This window comes from Rattus norvegicus, chromosome 1 (genome assembly GCF_036323735.1).
Source record: "Rattus norvegicus strain BN/NHsdMcwi chromosome 1, GRCr8, whole genome shotgun sequence".
Taxonomy (NCBI): Eukaryota; Metazoa; Chordata; class Mammalia; order Rodentia; family Muridae; genus Rattus; species Rattus norvegicus.
The window spans coordinates 146,799,058-146,816,820 of record NC_086019.1 but is presented as its reverse complement, the minus strand read 5'-3'; positions in this window follow the sequence as shown (position 1 = coordinate 146,816,820).

The window sequence follows — 17,763 nt, the reverse complement described above, 5'->3', positions numbered from 1 at the left end:
TTTCTTCCATAGACTTATGGCTCAAAACATCTCTAGAAAAGGGCTCTGCATCATTAGGACAAGTACCCAAAAAAATTAGGTGAGAATGGGGGCAACTTCAGTCTGGCTGAACTGGAAGATGATTTGTTTAAAGAGTTAATTGCAGTTCACACTACACTGGCAACAAACCACACGTGCCACTCAATTCAGCTCTTTACAAACTCCCAAGCCATCTGCCAGCAGAACGGGCAAAGTTCCCATCCAGATGTGGCCAAGAAAAGCTTTCCTCTGGCTCAGACTGAGCTCCATCTTCTTAGGTTCTCCCTCTAGCCCCACTCTGCATAATCCATGGAATGTTTCTCCTCTGGTTCCTTTGCCTATGGCTGTTGGAATGGCTGCCTCCCGGTGTTCCAAAGCAAACAAATAAACAGAAAAGCCCCAGTTCCTCTGTGGTCAGTAGCACCAAATGTATTTTTGTGGAACTCTTTCTATTTTCAAACGCCCCATGTTGTTGCCAGACACTCAAAAGATCTTTGCGTAGTTTAAGATATGCCATGTCGACGGTGCACCAGAAAGGCTAGGAATCCATTTAGCATAGACAACAGGGCTTCTTTGCCCCAGTACCTCCTGCTCCTGCCCGTGTGCTTTGTGTCCATCTGTGTTGTGCTCTAGTGATAGGGTAGATTTCACGTGGCTATGAAACAGCTTTGTCTTTCCGAGAAATCAGCAGATTCTGGTACAGTTCAATATGAAACCCATGCTCGAGCAGAAACAATTCATTGATGACATTCCACATCCTTCCTCCTCCTCCCTCTTCTCCCACTCCTCCTCCCCTTCCTCTTCCTTCTCCTCCCTTCTCCTCTCTCTCCTTCTCCTCCTCCTTCCTCCTTTTCCCCTTCCTTCTCCTCTTTCTTTTCCTCCATCCTCCTTCTTCTCCTCCCTCTTTATTCTCCTTTCCACCCTCCTCCTCCTTCTCTTCCTTCCCCTTCTCCTCCTTCCTCCTCCCCTCTTCCTCCTTCTCTCTCCTCCTCCCTTCTTTTCCCTCTCCTTTTCCCTCCTTTTCTCCTCCTTTCTCCTTCTTCTCCTTCCTCCCCCTCCTCCTCCCTCCTCTTCCCTTTCCCTCTCTCTCCTTCTTCCCTCCTTCCCTGCTGTCTGTCTTAACATTTCTCGTGTTAACACATCACCATTCTACTCTGGCGTTTATGGGTTCATCTTTCCTCTCAATCTGCCCTTAAGCTTAAGGAACCTAAAACAAAGACAAGTTGAGATTTACCAGATAACTAACTTCTGGTGTTTTACAGAGCTTGATTCTGCAAGGAATTTTTGGCCATAGTTTCACAGGACTGTTTATGATCCCTAGTGATGACTCCACCACCTTTTAATCTTATCAGATAGACTGGACATCCAAGTTCAGAGCAGGTCGGATTCAGTGTGGGAGGAGCAGAGAGAGCATGTGCCAGGCACTCAGTTGAGTCTCTTAACAAAAACATGCATTAACAAAAATATGCATTTTTTCTCATAAAGAAACAGAGGCCAGAAGAGTTTAGTCTCTAGTCTTCATCCAATAATGGGGGAATGGTCCAAGACAGCCTGAACCCAAAGCTTACACCTTTTTACACTTAGGCTAATGCTCTTACCAGAACTGGGAGGTGTGATGGAGGCCGGGACCAGCTCCCAACAGACTTCCAAATGTTTAGAACATTCTTTATTGCAGACAGCCCAAGGTTATTTTTCAAGGCCAATGGGGGCTGCCTTACAGCTAGGGTTAGTTAAGACAAGTCCAGGTCTGAACACAAGGAAATTCTTAGGAAGACCTCTAGGGTATCCAGGATCCACGTGGTATGTATTAGGAATGTCTGTGCTAATGAATTGCTTTGAGGATTTCAGCTGAGGAAGTCAGTCTCAGAGACCCTCCTGCCCATATGGGCCGAGTTTCACTCAATGGGGTCTTTGTTGCAGCCCGACTCTGGAAAGAGGTCAGCTGGTGGTCAGCAGAGGAAACACCACTGAGAAGGCTGGCCCTGAGCTGCCATCGCTCTACTTTCCTTTGGACAAGTTACAAGAAATCTTTTATGGGCGGCAGTGGGGGAAAGCCGATGGGAGCCAGCTTTGTTCTATTTTTGTAATGTATTTCTGGTCGACTTAATTCTATGGAAAAAAATCATCAGCGGGTTTGTGTGTTTATGTAGGCCCCTTCGTCTTGCTTCATGGTGCCAAGTTCCCTGAGTCTGCATGGAAGTGCAGCCAGACATGTTCAGCGTCCAGGGTCCTCACCCCGCTGACCCTTTAATCTTTCCAAGTTTACCCAGCTCTCTCAAAGCAGCGGCTGCATGGAAACTGATCCCTCAGCCCCTGGCTTTTTGGCAGGAGGACACTTCCTTCATATGGAAACGTGGTTAATACCAATTTAATGGTCTGTCTAGCCACTGTATGCCCCGAGCCTGCCCTCCTTCCTTAATGCCCATTGGCACAGAGCAGGGAAAGCTGACTTTTAATCACCCGTTTCAAATGCCCCCAACTTTCTTTTCACTATGTCCACTGCTTGTCTAACGACCCCTCTCCACTGCTCTCATAATTTAAATGATACTCTTAATTTATTTCAATTAAACATAACTGAGGCGAGGACATACCTTTGTTTTCACTTTCTGGTTTGTTTCTTTTTGTTCCTTTGTTTTTACCCTCTCTCCTGTTTCTCTCTTTCTTTTTTTTTAACATGCGAGGAAGTGAACAAATAGAAATGATTTTTGTTATTGACTCGCAAAATGACTGTTAATGTTTAAGGAGTAAAACTGAGATTAAAACTCATGGGAGAGCACTTGCTTAGCATGCACTAGTCCCAGGTTCATTCTCCTAATAAAATTAATAAATAATAAAACTAATAAAAGCCAACAGGGAGAAAAAAGTTTATGCAAGGAAACACTATTTTGAAGTTGAATCAGTCACTAAATTACATATTAGAGCAAACATACCATTATTTTATCAAAGGCCCTTAAACAATGCACACACTGTATACACAATAGGACATTATTAAAACTGGCCAGAGTACAGGAAGTCCTAACATAAACACAGTACGGTCAGTCATAAAACAGGTATGCTATCCCATGAATTTCTCATTGCTTTATTAAAAGATGAATGGTCAAGGTCAGGTGGCGCCCTTGGCCAAGCTCTTCTTTTGTAGATTGGTTTTGCTTTGTTTTTGTTGTTAAACATTGTTATCATTTAAACATCCAGTATTTTTTAAAATGTACTCATGGAGGTGGGAGCATGTGCATAGAAGTCAGGAGACAACTTCCCGGAGTCAGCTCTTCCCTTTCGTCTTTGCCCAGGCTCAGGGCTTTAGCACACCTCTCTGTTTACCCAGTCATCACTTTTACCTAATGAGTCATCTCGTTGGTCTTTAAACTGTCCAATTTTCAAATCCATTTGACTAAAGTGAAAATAGCAGTGTGCCTGTGTGAACCACCAGCTACCCTCCTGAGAGAAAGAAACATCTAGTATTCCTGGCTCAACCATGATGCTTTCAATTTCTACGACATGTACAAACCTGCCTGCTTTAATCTGTCACTACTAGTCTAAAGGACCTGAAAGGAGTGAATTACCTCTGATGATGTGAGGTACCTTTCTTGCTTATCATCCACATTTTTCTTTTTACATTTTAATAAACTGTACAAATCCCTAATAACAAGAGATGACAGAGAAAAATATTGAGAAAATTTCCAACCAATTCTGTCTCCTCCTTTGCCCTGACATCACCTCTCTTCATGCCTGGGAATTTTTGTATCATATTTCACAAATCCACACATAACCTTTAAAGAGTTGCAGACTTAGGGGTTTGTTGTTTCTGAGACAAAGCCTGACTGTGTAGTCCTGGATGGTCTGGAACGTGCTGTGTCGACTATGCTGGCCTCAAACTCACGGAGATCCCCCTGTCTCTGTCTCTTGAATGTTGGAATTTAAAGACGTCTACCACCACACCTGGGCCATAATCTCAGGAAGTCTTGTCTTTCACTTAATATTATACTCTTAGCATATACTCTGTTGCTGGAAAAGCTACTTTTTTAACAATAGTCTCTTCTGTGGGCTTCCATGAGCCAACCAGTATGAAACACTTAATTATCTTTTTAGTATGGTACATCATACCTGCATAATATACCACCAGGACAGTTGTTTATTGAAGTATATGCTTTCCTAGAAGGGTGAGTAATTTTATGCTTTAGAAATAAGGCAACAGCATGCATCTTGTACCATTTCCACAGCAGCAACACCCACCCTCACATTCTCCTTGTTGAGTGTCATCAATGCAATCTCCTTTGTCGCTAGGGTCAGCAGTCATGGATGAGGTTTCAAACTCTTGCTTGCTGCTTCCATAGCATTTGAATATTGGCTTGACACCAGTATCTACCTTCCATACTGGTATTCTTATGCAATATGAATGCACACAACTAAACAATTAGATGCACTGGAACTTGATCAGTGTAGAGAAAATACCTTGTGTCTGTATACATGCGACACCCGTCAATAATAAAATTAATGATCCATAGCTTAACCAGGAAATAGAAGGTGGAGCATCCTGTAGGATTATGGGATGGTGCCAGGCAGGAGATTTGCCCTGGGAAGATGTGACAGAGACAGATACATGGTGCCTGAGCACAGAGAAGCAGCCATGGAGCAAAATGTAGACCGGAATAAATGGGCTATATTAAGTTATGATCTAGTCAGAGAAGCGTCAGCTATATGAGCAAGGTAGTTGTAAATATATTTTGATTCTGAGTATTATTTCTAGGAGCATGGGGCTGGGAGGAAGAAGCAGAAATAACTTCTACAGACTAGAACTTAATTTTTCTATACTGCAAAATTGAATTTCAAAAGACATAGAAATGAACAGTTACTAGTAGTATGTGAGATTATCTATGCTACCAACATCTCACAAATAGTATTTATATCTCGCAGTTTTTGACATTTTGACAAGGCATCAATCTGTAGCTAGTATTGTGAGGTTTTGCTATTATTATTGAATTATACAGTATATATGTATGTACAAAAATCAAAATGTAGCCCAATGGGTTTTTATTGTGAATATACCATGAAACCCAATAGAGGCTTCTCATGCTCTAAAGACCTGCATTGGTTGATTTGTCAATTTGACACAAACTAGTCACTTGGGAAGAGGGAACCTCAGTTAAGCCCTGGTCTCCATCGTACTGGCCTGTGATCACGTATGTGAGCATTTTATTGATTGAGTGGTAGTGGAGGTTCCATCACACTCTGGGTAGTGGTATATCTGGGCAGGTGGCTCAGAGAGTGTGTAAGAAAAAGTTGTACAAGAAAGCAGACGGTGCAATAAACCAGCCATCAGTGTTCCTCCACGGTTCCTGCATTAGCTCGTGTTAGAGTTCCTGCCATGACTTCCTTCAGTGATCGACTGCGATGGACATATGGGAGCCAAATAAATGCTTTCCTCCTCAGGTTGCTTTTGTTCATGGTGTTTGCCACAACAACAGAAAACAACACTGTCTAGGAACCTCCATATGTCTGTCTCTTCCCATCTTCTCTACGTCCCAAGGTAATTGACATTTCAATTTCTAACACTGTGCATTAAATTAGTCAGGTTTTTGACATTTTTTCAAGTGGCTTAAGCAGTAAGTTCTTCATTCAAAAAAAAAAAACACAAGCAAACAAGGCTTCATTTGTATAACAATATCCATTAACCAGCAGTGAAACTATATTCCACCTTACTTTATAGTTTTTATTGCACATGTTTTGTCCGTTTTAGGTGTTCAATTAGTGCTTGCTAATGTTTTGCTTATTTTTTTATTGCTTGGGCTTTCGTGCATTTACAGAATGAGTTTTAGTCATTTTTCACTCACAGCTTCTCACGTTCACCTCCTGCTCTCACTGGGAACTCTCTTAACAGTCTTCATTCTATTTCCTACTTTCAGGTCTTCTTCTTATATGTGAACCACTGAGTGTGCATGGGAAATCCTTTACAGGAGCAAGCACAGCTTATCAGTGGCAACACCACCGAAGAAAATGACACCCGCTTCTCCAGCTATTGTTAGCGTTCATGAAGAGGTGGAAAAGTCAAGCCACTCACAGTCATTTGGTTGCGATGTAGTCATTTGGTTGTGATGTAGTCATTTGGTTGTATCTGTTCACTAAAATGTGGGTTTAATTTGTGCTATTTTTTTCTGTAAACATTAAATATATTGGCCTGTAATTTTTGATCACATACTGATATTTTTTCAATTCAAATTGATTTATTTATTTACATTCCTGGTCTCCCTTCCAAGATTACCCTCCCTACCCTTTGTCTCTGAGAGGTGCTCCCCCACCTACCCATCTACCCCCCTCACCATCCAGTGACTGGTTCAACTTGGGATCCATCCCATTGGCAGTCACCAACCCTATTGCTGATGCCATCTTATGCTTGCAGAAAAGAACCTAGCATGGCTGTCCTCTGAGAGGCTCTACCAGCAGCTGACTGAGACAGATGCAAATACTTACAGACAACCATTGGACTAAGATCAGGACCCCTATGAAAGAGTTAGGGGAAGGATTGAAGGAGCTGAAGAGATGGCAACCCCATAAGAAGATCAACAGTACATACTGATCTTTATGACAGATATATTAACCGTAATGAAAAACCACACACACACACACACACACACACACACACTTTCTGTGCTCATATTGATTTTAATGGGACTGGAGATGATAAAATATCACATCTATTAAGGTCATAAATTAAGCTCATGAATAGCAAGAAAAGTCCTAGTAAATACAAAATGGAAAGGAATTTCCTTTAAATGATAAAGGGTGGGTGGGCATCAGAAGATTACCCCAATATCCCACTAAAGGATGAAGTATGAAATCGAGAAAGAAACAGGGATGCTCCTATGTCAACCTTTCCTCAGCACTCTGCCACTGCAAAAGGGAAGAAAAGCCAACAGAATGGTTATGTGAAGAAAATCCACAGTGAAGCTAACAGGAATTAACATAGTTAACATAACAAGTTTGCTGGTAACCAGGTCAAAATAAAAAATCACTAATACCCCTGAATGGACCCTTATTAGTACTTAAAAGGATTATTGACTTAACTACAATTTATTTGGATTTAATTATTAGGAAGGAAAGCATGATCAAATTTCAATCTAAATAATCAGCAAATTAAATGCAGAGTATTGTATTTTGTAATCATATAAAAACAATTTACAACACAATACACATGTTGCCACAAGGGAATTCATGTGCTCAGCCATCGTCAATGTTAAGCAGTCATATGCCCACCACCTTTTCCTCAGATCTATTTCCGTTTGTTTGTGACTACACCACATGTGTTCACGTACTCGTGGGTAACAAACGAGGTACTTTGATTCCTTGGAGCTGGAGTTATAGGAAGTTGTGAGCCACAGGACTTGTGTGCTGAGATTCAAGTCTGGTCATCTGATCTAAACCACTGAGCCAGCCTCTTAAGCCCTTAAAATCTTAAGCCCTTAGCCCTTTCTTAAGCCCTTTAAATCTAAGTTCATTGTCCACATGAAAAGCCGATGTGTTCTTATTTTTTTTAGAGTTCTTTAAATGAACATTTAAGGGCTATGCCTTTTGATATATGTCACTTATACTTCAATATAGTTAATTTTTAGTGCAGTCAAAATGCAATGGTATAAAGCCCTACCTACCTCAACCCCACAAGTTCTGCAGGATTTGGTTGCTTTCCTGTTGCCTTCAATGAGCAATCCTGTTTGCTTTGAGTTGTTGAAATTGAATGCCCTTTCCAGTGAGGGGTGGGATGGCATCTCAGTGTCCGTCTGTAAATTCTGGAGTTATCTTCTTCCAGACAAATTACACTCTCTATTCCTGGATAATGAGGCAAGGAAGAGATAAGTGACTTACCCCAATGTCTCACTACTTCTAAGCTTCGTGCTGGGAGCAGCACTCATTTGGTCTTTTGCTGAGTCCATGGTTGTCCTGATTATGTTGGGGAGATTATGATGTATAAACACAGACTTGGACTCTCTGTTTCCAGATGTTTCCTTTGCTGTGTCAATTACAGGAGGGAGTGGGACCAAAGGTTTCAGAAGGTAAGATCAGTTCTCCTGCTGCTGCACCTGAAGACTATTCTGTTTTGAAATGACCTTAGAGTATTCTTGAGGAGAAGGGGTTCTGGGAACAACCACTGTCTTCTGCTATAAGCTGATTGGAACCCTATTCCAAGCCAAGCAGAATCATGAAGGAAAATATGCTGCCCCAAATGAAAAATGCATTCCAGATAAAAGAGCTGGAGTTCTCCGAGAAGAGATAATGGAGTGCTGAGCATATTATGTCATTTTGTTCTAAAATTTGATTTAGCTTCGTGCACTTAACCTTAAAAGTAACTGCCAGATGCTTCTCTATTGCTTAAAGAATGCTACAGCTAAACAAGAAGCTGGGGTGTCCTCTGCTAGGAAGCTTTTCCTTCTTAGTTATGGAGCATCCAAGATAATCCCCTCCCCTGGCCTCAGTCTTCCGTGAACTGTTCGGTTTATTTTCCTGTGTGCATGTAGCTCCTAAAGGTTACGCTGGGAAAACTCTGTCTATCGTAGAGCATAGCTAAAGAGGCTGTAAGACAGAGCAAAGAGATCACCATTCAAGTCTGTTTGCTGTCTGCTCAGCTTCCTCTGCTATTGACATTGTACACTAACATGGGACATCTGTGGTGAAATAAACCAGTTGGTTAGCCTGGCTGAATACCGTGTGCTGCATGCCCTCCATTTCCCCCTAAGGTTTCGCCTCTCCCAGAATCCCACCCAGGACACCGCATTACATCCAGTCATTTGCCTCTCTAGGCCCCTTATGGATTTGACAGTCTCTCAGCTTACTTGTTTGGGGTGATCTTCCTGACTTTAAGGAACAACGATCAGATTTTTACAGACTCTTGCTTCTCCCATTAGACTGCAGTTTTAAAATTCTTTGGAGAAGGACTACAATGGTAATGGCCATCCTCTCCTCAGATGATGGGTAGCCTTCATTGACAGGACTTACCGGGAATGCTGTTGGCCTTGGTCTTCTGGCTGGGCCACTGTTTCTTCATTATCTCCTGCTACATTACTCCTTTATTCTCTTTCCACACTGCCCTTTCAGATGAATTCACTCTAGGAGGAAACATCGGGCTCTGTATCTTTGGGAGTAGAATATATACTTAAAGTATTTGGACACATCCCTATGTGAGATTTGCCCATTTCTTTGAATTTATTTATATGAATATGGACTCATGAATATCCATTTTTTAAAAGATTTAGCTAGTTAGTCAATTCAAAAGTACACCGTAGCTGTTTCAGATACACTACAAGAGGCATCAGATCCCATTTCAGATGGTTATGAGCCATCATGTGGGTACTGGGAATTGAACTCAGAACCTCTGGAAGAGCAGCCAGTGCTCTTAACTGCTGAGCCATCTCTTTGGCCCACGAATATCTTTATTTAATTTTCTTTTGCTGTGGGTTTCATTGCATGTTGTTTATATTATTATTTGGACAGGACATTAAAAAATCTATTGTAGTTTTCTAAAAACCAAACGTTTTAAATTTTATAAAATATTATTTTTTTAAAATCACCGTTTTGATTTTTCTGAATACATGTGTCACAATCTATCATTTGAGTCATTTCCTCACTCCATTTACTATCTGTTCTCCTCACTATAGCTACTGCTATGTGAAAGCAGTCTTCTCTCATCTGGTTCACCATGCTATTTTCAGGATTCAATACCTGGTAGGTGGGGGTGAAAAGATAGGGAATATCCTGTAGACATCTAAAACCTGCTCTCACACAACTACTCTGCTTTCAGATCTGTTTCTACTTGTGGCTACACCAAACTAGAAAAGTGAACGAGCCTTCTCAATCTCCCACATGCAATCAATATTTGAACAAGTTAGTCTTACTGTCAACCTGACATAACCTACAGTCACCTAAGAAGAGAGAACCTCAGTTGAAGGATTGCCACCATCAGATTGGCCCCAGAGCATGTCTGCGAGGCATTCTCTGGTTCTCTAATTGATATAGAAGAACTCAGACCACTTCAGATGGTGCCATTCCTGGGTAGGTGATCCTGGGCTATATAAGAAAGCAAGCTGAACAAACCAGAACTGGGTCTGTAAATCAAATCCCTCCATGGTTCCTGCTGGACTTCCTGCCCAACTTCCCTCAGTGATGAACCATGACCCAGAAGTGTAAACTGAAATAAACCATTTCCTCCCCGGGTTGCTTTTGGTCAGTGTTTTATCACAACAACAGAAAGAAAACTAAGACAACATCCAAATCCCTCTCATCACAGATGTCTGACAAATGACCCTCTAATCCTACCCTGACTTTTAGCTTGTGCTGCCTCTGCTCTCTGAATGTTGGTTCTCATATCTCTCCGGCCAACCCTGAGCTTTCCCATCACCTTTAGTGTTCGCACTCCAGTGTTTCTAACCCCTGATTCTGGATTTATTGCCCTGGAAAGCAGCCCTGGCAGCGCCCTGCTGTGCTTACAGGCCTCTGCTGGCTTCAGTTACTGTGGATTAGGTCCAAATTCTTCACATGGAACTTGAAGCCATTCAGAATTTAGAGCCTCTTCTCTTTCCGGCCCTGTTCTCTGTTGTGTTTCTGAAGACTTCTTCTACCATTTAAATCTTAAATATTCTATACTCTCTCCAAATCCAAGAACACTGTCCTCATGCCTTGAGAGGTACTATCACAGAGGAGGCAGTGTCTTGTTCTTATTTTTACCACGGACACCAAAGCACACAAGCTAACTTATGGGATCCAGAGTCATCTCTCCATTCTTATAAGAGGCAATCAGGTGACCTCATGGGGAAGTGAGTATGTGAGTCACACAGCTACATGCTGATGGTGGGTTGAGAAGGTGGGCCCCTCTTTCCAAGTCTAGTGTTGTTTGAATCACTGAGGAAGGAACTGAGAGGAAGACTGAGATTCAAGTGAGAACTGAAACTAGTGGAAAGCAGAATTAAAGTCCCAAAGGAAGCTACCCTATAACCTGTGAATCCTACCAAGCTTGGATAAGATGTGGTTCAGCTTTTATGCCTCACAGTCCTGTGAGAGCAGCACATGGACGGTCATGCAAAGGAACAGATAGGATCCATGCCCTTCCTATTTCCCAAGAAGCCCCCGTGGAGGGCAGAGCATCTCTCTAAGCATGGTATGCCACTATCTGCAGTGACTTAGGTGTGCATGTTTATATTCATATACTCTTTAGTTTAGGTTTTATTTAGGTTTCAAAATTGCAGAGAGCTCACCTAGATAGGATGTGGCTCACAGCTCTTTCCTGGGATAGCAGGATACAGGAGAAGGGACTTCCTGTTACAGAAGAGGAGCCATGAGAAGGGAAGTGGATCCTACTCGTAGAAGGCTGTGACAATGGGCAGGGCAGATACCATGGAGACCCACATATAAGTTTGTACTCAGGACTACACTTATGTGAGGCTCAGCCTGGCTGGTAGAAATGACTACTTCTGCTTGCATTTTATCTAAAACATTTAGAGTTAATGATACTTTTAATTGCATAAGTCTGTTTTATTTTGTTGTTTAAGATGATTGTTGTAGCCTAGGTTGGTTAGGTTGACATGTAACCTAAGCCTTTGAACTTTTGATACTCCTATATCTGCACCTTCCCCCTACCCCTAGGGCTGGAATTGTAGATGTCTTCTATGCCTGGTTTATGCAGTGCTGGTGATCAAATTTCATGTTTGCTACAAAAACACTCACCAACTGAGCCTTCTGGAGACCTGTACTCTGGAAACACAATTGTACACACGATCACATTTTATTCTTACACAAACTCTGAACAAGATGTATCTTTAAAATGTGCATATGCATATGTTTCTCTCACTTTCATCCCATTTCTTACTACCTAACACAGACCCTGAAGAAAGGGTCAGTCTCAGAACCAGTGATAAGTCTGGCCAAGTTGGACTTTAACAAAACCATCTGCATGACTAGGGGTTTAGAATCATCCACTGGAGTTTGGTGGGTTTATTGGAAGGCAATTGAAGACAATGTTTGCCCTTCTACCACCACCATCAGTATCCAGTGGAGCGGGGGACACCCTGTAGCCATGATTGACCATTAATAGTTACAATCTTGTGCAAGCTCACAAGATGCCTTTGGATGCAAGTAGATGCAGTTGGCATGAAATTATGATGTTATTGGCTGTGCCATGCCAGAAGGTAGAGGAAAGGAACTTGCAGGGAGGAAGGGAGGACAGAAATGGTTGAGGAGTTTAAACAAGTGTGGAGTGTGTGTGTGTGTGTGTGTGTGTGTGTGTGTGTGTGACAGTAATCAAACTGTACTATGTACATGTATTAAGTTGTCAAAGAACAAAATAATTAAGTTTTAGAAATAAATAACTAAAACACTGGATAACACTGGATTTCAGGTTTAAGAGCCAAAATGTGATTTGGATGGGGGAGAAAGAATCAGAAGGCAGGAGAGGCCTCCTTGCAGGAAGACTCATAGAGAGTACACCAGAGACCAGGTGCTGCTCTGACTCAGGACAACACCCCTTGCTGAACTGCCCCTGTGAAGACATATCAATTAACAGTTGCCAACTCGTTCAAAGCCGCACAGCAGCAGATGGAAACTCAGGTGATTCCTGCAGAAGTTGTGATGAGAAGGGGAAGGTTTGCTGGAGCTGAAAGGAACAAAAAAGTTGGATTTTTTTTCTGGATGTTGGGGTAACAGAAGATACACTTAGACATAATGAAGGCAGGAAGTGTCTACAAGTGTACACTGATCACAATTTCTAACTCTTCCTGTAGGGACTAGTATGACAGAGGGCCACTACAGAGGAGTGTCCAGGAGAAAGGGTCTGGATTTCAACAGCCTGGCCCCACCCCTTGCTCTAGGATGACCAGCTAAATGCCAGCTACTCCCAAAGTCTTCCTTTGTTTTCTGTTTCCACAGTGTCTGGGCTAGCCAACTGGTAGTGACTAACCTGAGTGTGATGGGAGTTATGTTGGCTGAGGGGAGGTCAAGAAAGGAGGATGGTGGCCTGAAATAGTAAAGTTCCCAAACCCTGGGCCAGCCTCATTAGAAACCAGGAAAATGCAACTGAAAAGAAAAACATAACATTTAAATTAAAATAAAATTTAAAATAAGACTTACCAATTTTATAATTTATGTGTACATGTGTTTAAGTGAGCATACTGAGCCCTCAGAGGCCAGAAAAAGGCATCTGATCTCATTAGCTGGAGTTACAGGCTTGACATGGTGCTGGGAACCAAACTTGGGTCCTTTGGAGGAGCAGTAAGTGCTCTTTAATTACCAAGCCATCTCAGTTGCCTCATAATGCAGTATTTCTTCATCCAACAGAATGAAGTTGATATCACCTAGTGGTTTTGAATGTTTTTCCATGACTGCTAATGATGAGACTTTCTGGGCAGACATTAGAGGGTGATATCTTTTAAATTAAAAATGCATATGCCTTATGCTCCAGTAGTCCTCAGCCTCTCCCTTAAGAACATGTGAAATATGCATGAGTAGCACAGTCATTGCCAGTTTCTTTACAGCAATGGAAACAGGCAGGGATTGCAGAATGCCTAAATTAAAAAAAAATTGTGCCTCTCAAGAAGTTCACATCTCTGTGTGCATACCAAGTTAAAATACAGCACTCAATGATGGTCCCCATGAGATGGCATTGGCTGAAGAATGATAGTGTCCAAAATATCACTGCAAGCACAAACACAAGTAACATAAAATAAGTATACATCAAAAGTATAAAATACTATAGAAGCAGATACATATATGATTGTAGAAAAATCTGAGTGAATTGGGATGTGGGACAAATTTACATCTGCCATATACAGTTAATCAAAATTGAAGTCAAGAACTGGGGCTAGAGAAGAGGCACAAATTTCACTTTAGCCAGCAGTGCCCGGTTTTACAGAGAGGATGCTTGTGTTTATTAACATATAGATTATATGTCTATATATTCACATACATAGGAGAAATCTGAGGGATCTGTGCTTCTTAGAGACCAGGAAGGATCATTGCAACATGCTTCCAGAACCCCTAAGAACTGCCTCTAGCCCCAAATCCACAGCACAGTTCTGCTCTGCTCTCCTGGCTGGCCCAGGCCACATGGATTTACTCGACTTTATTGCCTGATTTGTCACTAGAAAAATAACATGAAATCATTAAAGAATACTTGTAAGATATAGGAGAAACAAGGGGGAGATCATAAAATCTTTGTAGTGCTGCAGCGCATCTGTAACTGCTGATAAGCTGCTTACGTTCAAGATCATTTCTAGTATATAGTGTATCTGATTCTAATCCTGCAACAGGTATTCCATTGCGTGTCCTGATCTTAATATTGTTATGACTATGCATATAATGTCTGTTCATTGTAATATTTAGTAATTGAGGGTAAAATAATTGGAGGTTAGGATGAAAATCATACAGGTAAAAGAACAAATGATCCAGGTTTTTTATCCCCGGGAGGAACATTTTCTTTTGTTGGTCTGTTCATTTTTTTATATAAGTTTATAAAGTCAAAAACAAAACCCTTGCTCTTGGTTGCTCAGCAATGCACTTGGATTGCAGGAGAGAGAGAAATCAAGCTGGAACGGGCATGAAACTTTTCTCCCTGCTTGCTCACTTTCATAGCACTAAAAGGTTATAAAAACAGCTGGGGAAGAAAAACTATCAATGGTTATTACTAAGCCATGAACTTTGAATGATGCAGTTCTGACACACTAAACAAGATGTACCCATTGGTGCAATAGTGGCTTGAACTTTAGGGAGGTAACCAACCACTTCCTTGCCTCTTTCATAGGAAGGGATTATTTTGTCTGATATTGTAAACCTAGCTAGAAACACATGGCTCAGGGTATCATAGGTCCTACTGGGGAACCTACTGTTGTTGCTTTGTTAAGTGGACATGTTTCCAAACTCTCCTCTAAGTATTTGTTTATAACTCATACATTAGTGCTATCCTCTGCCTTGGCCAGAAAAGCTTCCTTCTGTGTTGGGTAGAAATTTACACAGAGAGTGGTCAAACGGCTGAGAATATGTGATTGCTGAATGCTCGGTCCTAAATGAGACATCTATAATCAACCCCCTCACGGTTCAAAAGCATTGTGGAAGAAGGAAAGGAAAGAATACAAAAGCCAAAGCGTACAGAGGATTTCTGCTAAAAAACTGTCTTCTCAACAGGAAATGTCCATCATACTCATGAACTATAGCTGCCGTTACCTGCACAAGACTTGAACAAGATCAAGCCAGTAGATTCAGTTGGCCTTCCAGTAGTCAACATTGCCCAGAATCAGTGGGTTATAAACAAAGAGAACATGAAGTTCTCAAGGGGATGTATTTATGGAGGTATGGAAGAGGGGGAAGAGGAGGAGATTGGAGTAGATTTGATCAAGATATATTGCATAGATTATGACATTACCAAGAAATAAATACAAGAAATTTAAAACGCACATATTTTTGAAGTTTAATCTCAAGGAACATCATTAAGCACTAGATGAAAGAGGATAGGAGAGGGTTATTTAAAGTGGGCCATCCAAACCCAGGCATAAGGATTCCAGGGCTGTATGCACTATTTCTTTTTATTTTAAAAAATAACTTTCCTTGAATGTCATTGTATCAATGTTCGCTGCACGGGCTATTATTTTTAGGAAAAATTAATGACTCCAAATAATGAACAAAAACAAAAAAATGGTATCCCATAACAAAGAGATCCTGCAGGTCAGTGCAGCCTGCCCTGCTTCTGTCTTGGTTTTTTATCTGTGTGTCATTTTATCTGAGAATCATTTCAAGGAAATTTCTCGGGAAGGGAATGAGGACAATGAGTGTCCTAAGCTTTGTTGCTGTGTAAATGCCGTTTCTTTGGAAGAGTGAACAACATGGAACCCGGCTTTGTTTCTCTCTCCAGTCCTAAGATCTGACCTCATTGTTCTCTGGTACCAATCTCAGAGATGTTAAAAGCAACTTTTGTTCTTTTCACTGCAAGATTTTTATTTTCCCTGATAGGACGCTTGCTAGATGTTCTTATAACATTTTATGTTTTTTTTTTTTTTAAATTTGAGACATGATCTTATGTAGTCTTGGTCTTAAGCAGCCTTGGTCTTTTTTTTTTTTTTTTTTTTTGAATTCCATTGTTTGGAATTTTTTTTAATTTATTTAATACTTAATAATAATTCTTTGGTTTCCGGGCAAACATCCCCCTCCCCCCTCCCCTTCCTTATGGTTGTTCCCCTCGCAACCCTCCCCCCATTTCCGCCCTCCCCCCAACAGTCTAGTTCACTGGGGGTTCAGTCTTAGCAGGACCCAGGGCTTCCCCTTCCACCGGTGCTCTTACTAGGATATTCATTGCTACCTATGAGGTCAGAGTCCAGGGTCAGTCCATGTATAGTCTTTGGGTAGTGACTTAGTCCCTGGAAGCTCTGGTTGCTTGGCATTGTTGTACATATGGGGTCTCGAGCCCCTTCAAGCTCTTCCAGTTCTTTCTCTGATTCCTTCAACGGGGGTCCTATTCTCAGTTCAGTGGTTTGCTGCTGGCATTCGCCTCTGTATTTGCTGTATTCTGGCTGTGTCTCTAAGGAGCGATCTACATCCGGCTCCTGTCGGTCTACATTTCTTTGCTTCATCCATCTTGTCTAATTGGGTGGCTGTATATGTATGGGCCACATGTGGGGCAGGCGCTGAATGGGTGTTCCTTCAGTCTCCGTTTTAATCTTTGCCTCTCTCTTCCCTGCCAAGGGTATTCTTGTTCCCCTTTTAGAGAAGGAGTGAAACATTCACATTTTGATCATCTGTCTTGAGTTTCATTTGTTCTAGGCATCTAGGGTAATTCAAGCATTTGGGCTAATAGCCACTTATCAGTGAGTGCATACCATGTATGTCTTTCTGTGATTGGGTTAGCTCACTCAGGATGATATTTTCCAGTTCCAACCATTTGCCTACGAATTTCATAAAGCCGTTGTTTTTGATAGCTGAGTAATATTCCATTGTGTAGATGTACCATATTTTCTGTATCCATTCCTCTGTTGAAGGGCATCTGGGTTCTTTCCAGCTTCTGGCTATTATAAATAAGGCTGCAATGAACATAGTGGAGCACGTGTCTTTTTTATATGTTGGGGCATCTTTTGGGTATATGCCCAAGAGAGGTATAGCTGGATCCTCAGGCAGTTCAATGTCCAATTTTCTGAGGAACCTCCAGACTGATTTCCAGAATGGTTTTACCAGTCTGCAATCCCACCAACAATGGAGGAGTGTTCCTCTTTCTCTGCACCCTCGCCAGCATCTGCTGTCACCTGAGTTTTTGATCTTAGCCATTCTCACTGGTGTGAGGTGAAAACTCAGGGTTGTTTTGATTTGCATTTCCCTTATGACTAAAGATGTTGAACATTTCTTTAGGTGTTTCTCAGCCATTCGGCATTCCTCAGCTGTGAATTCTTTGTTTAGCTCTGAACCCCGTTTTTTAATAGGGTTATTTGTCTCTCTGCGGTCTAACTTCTTGAGTTCTTTGTATATTTTGGATATAAGGCCTCTATCTGTTGTAGGATTGGTAAAGATCTTTTCCCAATCTGTTGGTTGCCGTTTTGTCCTAACCACAGTGTCCTTTGCCTTACAGAAGCTTTGCAGTTTTATGAGATCCCATTTGTCGATTCTTGATCTTAGAGCATAAGCCATTGGTGTTTTCTTCAGGAAATTTTTTCCAGTGCCCATGTGTTCCAGATGCTTCCCTAGTTTTTCTTCTATTAGTTTGAGTGTGTCTGGTTTGATGTGGAGGTCCTTGATCCA